The sequence below is a fragment of the Solanum pennellii genome, chromosome 9 (genome assembly GCF_001406875.1).
Source record: "Solanum pennellii chromosome 9, SPENNV200".
Lineage (NCBI taxonomy): Eukaryota > Viridiplantae > Streptophyta > Magnoliopsida > Solanales > Solanaceae > Solanum > Solanum pennellii.
Window position 1 is genome coordinate 11,631,793 of NC_028645.1, and position 6,774 is coordinate 11,638,566.

Sequence of the window (6,774 nt, forward strand, 5' to 3'; positions counted from 1 at the left end):
TGAGTGGTGCGTACAACATGGATATAGAAGGATTGATCTTGAAGTTGATTTAGAACTACTCACAAAATGGTTAACACACAATCTCAAACCCCCCCTGGTAGTTGCAACAGTGTATATAAGAGCTTACCAACCTCATTAGGCAACAAAAATTTTTCAGCTGTCATCACATTTTCAGAGAAGCAAACAGCACAACTGACTTTCTGTCCAAAAACAATCACAAATCAGATGTGGTGCAACATTACTACACCTTCCAACAGTTTTTACCATAGTTTAAAGCAGTTATCTTCTTGAGAAAATAAGAGTCTATAACTTCAGAAGAAAAAAGCTGAAAAGGATCAAACAACCACCTTGAAGCTGTTACAGTTCTCATGATGGCATCAACTCAATCTAGTTGGTTGTCCATTGAAGGATTGCAGGTTAACCTTTGTTGTTTTCTTCCTTATCTATTCTTAGCTAGGTTTAGTTCTTTGGTGTCTTGGTTGTATTTTCCTTTTACTTTGTAAGGGGAGAGTCTCCCTTGTTTATGTATCCTAGTATGATGTATGAGAGGAGTCCTCTCCTTAGGTACTCAGTGCTAAGTTTCACTTTCTAGAAATGGGAACTTGATAGGCATCCTTAGTAGGAAGACTAACTAGTGTACCACCTTAGATCTGGAGGTAAGGTGTATAACACCCTCTTTGTATTTTGCTTTTTTGCTATATATGATAAGGCCTGGGGTGTTGCTAAGCCCCCGATCCCCCTAGGGTCATTAAACATTAAAAAAAATCACATTACTTCTCAAATATCGCTCTTGATTTTTAAAAAAATATATATATAATATTTCTTTTTTAACTTTCAAATAAAGATATTCTAATCTTAATATTCATATATTCATGACTTGTGTATATGAAATGATTACTTGTAGTTTATCATATGTCATCAATTGCACCAATTAATAGTGCTCAAATACTGTTATTTAGCAAAAATAAAATCCATCAAGACAATCCAGTTTGTTTTTTTAGTTTTGATAAATGATCTTCTTTAAAAATAAATTAAAATAATATTAAAACCCTTTCAAAAAAAAGCTATCCAAATGACCCATGCAAACCTTTATGAAAAATCCATTACTCATAAAGTAACCTTAGTTAGAAGGAAACATATAACACTGTTAATCTTTAAAATTGATGGCATATGATAAACTGGGTCTCAAAAACTATTCATTCCATACGAACAATCTATGTATAGATTAAGGTGGAGATTAGAAACCATCTTTATAAAAAGATTCAATAGAAAAAAAAATCTATTGTAAGAGGAATACAAGAATAATTCAGAAAAAATATGGTTTGAGAGATTAAGTATCAAGGAGAATACAGATAATTAGATTTAGAAGAGAGAAAATATTATTTAAGATAAAAAAGAACTCAAATAATAGAATCAGATATGTAGTGTTAGCTCTTCTAGAAAAAAAAACAATATTATTGGTCAAATTTGTGTCACGTTCAAACCCATCTTGTCATGTAGACACCTACTCTAACACCTAGATATGAGAACCCTTACCATCCAATTTAAAAAATGGCAGTGCTGAAATTAATAAAACAAAATCTAACATCCGGTTTAAATATGAAAATACCCTTAACTTGATTTAAAACATGTCATATGTAAGGAAGACACTAACCACTTCCAACTCTGTTAACCAAACTACTAATCCCCCTCAAGTTCTCATGCCACCACCTTGGTCCATAACCCAAATCCCCCTTATCATATATGTCCTAAACACAAAATAACCATAATCGATCCCAATATTTAAACTATACACAAGACCCTGATCATCAACTTGACCTAGTAACCAAAACTTAGTAAAAAAAAGACCTACAATCAGAATCACAAGTATAACTTATCTCAAACATCCAATCCTCACCCTATTAAACATGTACCACATGATCACATTCAAACTCATAACTATATACAACTCACCTTTCAAGTAACCTGGAAAAGTAAAGCATTCCTAAGACACCATCTACAATAATAAACATCCAATCACGGTTTATAAAAGACCATCACAATATTTAAAAAAAAATACCAACCACTCATGGACCGACATGCATCGATAATATTATGATAGGTAAACTCTATTTATTCATGGAACCAACACATAAATGTTTGGCCCTCTCAAGAAATTCACATAAAAAAGATTAGTGTACAGGTGTGGTACCAAATCCAACCAGTGTTAGTATTCATACCATCTGTGGTACGAGCCATCCATTTGTATACTTGTACCCGATGTGGTATCCCGAACAAACCAACAATCACAAACAATATGCACAATCACAATAAATAATAACACTCGAAACCACATATAAATAGGTTCTTTGTATGAGATTATTAATACTATGTCAATTTCATTTTTTTTCTTATGTTTAAATATACATTGCACAAGTGATACTACAAATATGTAGACATGCATAAATTACTTGGAAAACTCACAACCATCACTAGCTGAAAGGTAACCTTCTGAACAGTCCCTGATCATTCTAGATTCATCCATTACTTCCCTTCCCTAGATAACACACAAATACTCCATAGAATAAACTAAAATAACTAATGCCCATCATCATCCTAACCACCGTAGCCACGATCTTAGTCGCCCAACTCTGTGCCTAAAGGAATATGCATGCAAACTACAATACTGCACAAGGTATGATGCAAGTAAGTAAGGGTTTAAATGCTCACTTCAAGAAATCTAGCCTACCTGGGCGACAAACATCTGTTCTTTAACCTTGACCATGAGATTTTGGCACTGTGAGAGCAAACTATGATGAATGTGGACCAAAATTCTTGGGTTTTCACATCCCTTATGCTTTAATCTCTTCCGTCCCTTTCTTTCATGCCTTGGGTGCCTTCAGAAGAATCCTTAGATCATCCCTAGTCTATTTACTCCTTTAAAAATGAAACGAACATAAAATAAGTTTCATTAACTAAGGTGTTATATTCCATCAACCTACTATAATGTCCATGCAAGGAATATAATGGTGCTATCATAATGGGAGACTTCCCATTATGGCAGTCTGATATTAGCCTGATTGATTTTATAATAAGTTAATTTCATTGGTGCTTAAATTTTTAGATTTGGCACCCTATTTCAAAAATTTAGGATTTCACACATTAGATGCCTTTGAGTAATGACAGATTGGGCAGTTAAAATATATATCAATTTATCAATTGTGCATCTCTGAATGGCATCTGCATGGAAGGACGATAGACTAGTTAATGAGGTTTACCGCATGGTTTGGATGATGTTAAGGAAATACTCTTCTCTAGACAGGTACTAAAATTCTACCATGTCCCAGGTACCCAAGACTACCAAAACAAATTTCAAACGCATAACAAAATTTTTTTCCTATCCACTAAGATGGAACTCAATATAGAGACTACTCAAAATCAAACACAGAAATAAGGACGGGAATGGGTTTTATGCCAATTTCTCTCCTTTTGAAATCATTGAAATTATCCCTAAACCTTTTCAATCACTCCAATCAGAATGCCAAAACTACACTAATTATCATGCACTCTACTTTATTTAGATTGTTTTATGAATAAGGGTGATTGCATGAAAGGAAACGATATACTAGAATAGAGTTTGGGTTTATATTTTAGAACTTTAAAATATTGTATTCATTGATATTGTTGAAATATGTGGTTTACACTTATATTTACAATGCAACTAGAGTGTTTTTGGGTGTAAGGATCACTAGAAATAGGGGCGAGATTGGTTCCAAAATGGTGGGGAAAGTAAGAAGGTTTTTCTGGTTAGATAATAAGATTCAATAATGATTTAGAAGTTGAAATTCCTAGATTATTTTATATATAGATAATGGGGTACATTAGGAACAGTAATAGGAAGAATTTTTTGGGATTCTTTGGCTAAGGGGTGTCATTGATGCACCATGATGAAGGTTGTTATGGCACCTTTGCACATGCACAACTACCATGGTGCATCCCCGCGCAATAACACCTACAAGTGCACTATAGTGCAAGGGGGTAGAATTCGGCAATCTCCAATCTAGTGTAAATATTGGATTTCTCTATTACACACCCCTAGTATGTGTTGAGAGTTCCACTTCATATTTCTCATGTTGAACGTAATTTAATGGACATAATTGATGGACTAGACTACCCCTATAAGATATTTATCTGCATAACTAACCACGAAAGGTCGAACAAAATATGCCGGATAGGATAAAACTAATAATACATGTCAAGAAACCAATCGCGTTCCGGTAAAAAATCTCAATATTGTATTCGTCTAGAAGAAAAAAAATGTGTTTTCATTATGATCTTACAGAACGACAATTACTTAAATACGTTCATATCGCCAGAAAAGTCAAGGGGTCAACAGGCCAAGTTTTACTACAATTACTTGAAATGCATTTAGATAACATCCTTTTTCGATTGGGTATGGCTTCCACTATTCCCGCAGCCCGTCAATCAGTTAACCATCGACATATTTTAGTTCATGGTCATATAGTAGATATACCGAGTTATCACTGCAAAACTCCGAGATATTATTACGGAAAAGGATGAACAAAAATCCAGAGCTCTGATTGAAATTTCTCTCGATTCATCCCCTCATGAGGAATTACCAAATCATTTGACCCTTCAATCATTCCAATAGAAAGGATTTGTCAATCAAATAATAGATAGTAAATGGGTCGGTTTGAAAATAAATTAATTGCTAGTCGTAGAATATTATTCTCGTCAGACTTTAACCTCAGACTTAAACCAAGGGTTCGCAAAAATTTCTTCCCTTTAGGCGAAGTAAATTAACCCAAGGTTAAGTAAGTTAAGTAAGATCAATCCGAGTCTGATCTAGATTTCCCCCATTTTTGTATCATACACAAAGGATCTATTTTCATTCCTTGTCTATTCTTTTATTTCCAGTATTTTGATTATGATTATTTTTGAGTATTCTATTTTACGCGTAACAGCAATTAGGAATTAAGAATCTANAATCTGTATCTTTAGATCAAAGAAGGGTCTAGCTGTTGGAATAATGGTATCCAATGCTATTTGAGTCTTTGTTGTTAGTAAAATTGGTGACTTAAGAGAAGGTACGGAAAGAGAGGGATTCGAACCCTCGGTAAAAAAAATCCTACATAGCAGTTCCAATGCTACGCCTTGAACCACTCGGCCATCTCTCCTACATAATGATTATCACCCCAAAACCGAGTGAATAGCGAGTCAGTCATAATCCATATTCCATTATTGGATAGGTACGACCAATCCATCTTATCTAAAAATTTGTCATCAAAGTCAAAGCAAAGAACGGTTTTTCTTTCCTTCGAGGCTCCGGGATAAAGATACAATTTTTATGAAAAATTTTTCAAAAAAATTCAATTCATGTTTGCAAAAACAACGTTTCCTTCTTTTTCTGATATTTTTCTATTTTTACAAAGGATTAATTCTATGAATTAGAACGAATCAACTGATTGATAGTCTATATCTTTTAGACTATAGTTAATGGATACTCTTAAATCATATCTGTAATTATTATTATATAGACTATGATTCCATACCAGAAAATTTTTTTAATTCCTTTTCGGTTTTGGAGTTCTCAACAACAAATACCTACCCCTCTATTAGAATAGAAATTTATCAAAAATTAGATTCGACTGTATAGTGTATACCCGTTATGTACACAAAATTGGCAGTTATTCTATTTTCATCATAGAATGATTAGTCAATATTTTTTCTTCTTTGTAATTTGTATCGTGATTGAATCAAAATTTCATGAGTTCTTCTAATTTGTAACTTCACCGAAATTGGAATAGTTCCTATACTACTACATTAGTATGTAATCGAATCGCATTGAAATATTTCTTATTTCCTCTCAATTCCTGTCAAAAAGGAACAATTGGAATAGAGGATTCATATCTTTTGTTTTTTTGTTAAAAAAAGATGTTTTTATGTTATTTCGTACTATACAATTCTTTTCTTTGTGGGATTTTTCCCACGAGAGGTAATGAAAAGAATTCTAGAATGGATTACTACCTATTTCTAGATCACGGATAAATGGAAATTTTATTGATAAGACCTTTTCAATTGTAGCTGATATCTTATTACGAGTAATTCCGACAACTTTCGGAGAAAAAGAGGCATTTACCTATTACAGAGATGGTGCAATTTGATTATTTTTTTTGATTTTATATTTATTCATTTCTCTCAGTCTTACAAGGAGAAAAACACATGATTCGAGAAAAAGATCTATGCTTTTTGAAGGTGAAGTTTGGAAATAGAACAATTCCTTCTGTCGTGTATCCTCGATTAATGCAACCTCAGATGCTATGTTTCAGTTATAGATTCTAGTATTAAGCAAAAGGTTACGCCTAGAGGTTCTGTATTACGGGTCGATTCTACTCTACTAGCGCTAATAGGCAGCATAGAGGAAGAAGCGCTACACCTAGGAATCAACAACACGAAAACTTTGTTCTAAGTCAGCCCTTTTCTTACCGGGCTTGGGACTAAAAGAATGGTTGGGACAACAAACATCCTTCTCGTTCGTCCTTTGGATACCCGTATAACCATTGAAGGTTATTGAAGTGACTATTTCCTGGAAATTAAGAGGCGTTAAAAACAAATAAATTGTGAGGAGTTATCTTATCATTTCTATCTAGTCCAAATAGGCTTGATGTTAAGAAAGAATCTCTTGCAGGAAGGTTGGCTAGAGATTTCTTGTAAAAACACTAGCCCTGCTGAGTTCATAATGAGAATATTTCATCGTTGAATCTTTTTTGATTC

General features: G+C 33.5%; 1 non-coding gene across 1 annotated transcript; it reads right to left on the bottom strand.

Annotated features, from left to right (window-relative positions):
* Window positions 1-5,090: 5,090 nt before the first annotated feature.
* TRNAS-GGA lies at window positions 5,091-5,177 on the bottom strand. Its single transcript has one exon. It is a non-coding gene; the product is annotated as a tRNA-Ser (tRNA).
* Window positions 5,178-6,774: the final 1,597 nt, after the last annotated feature.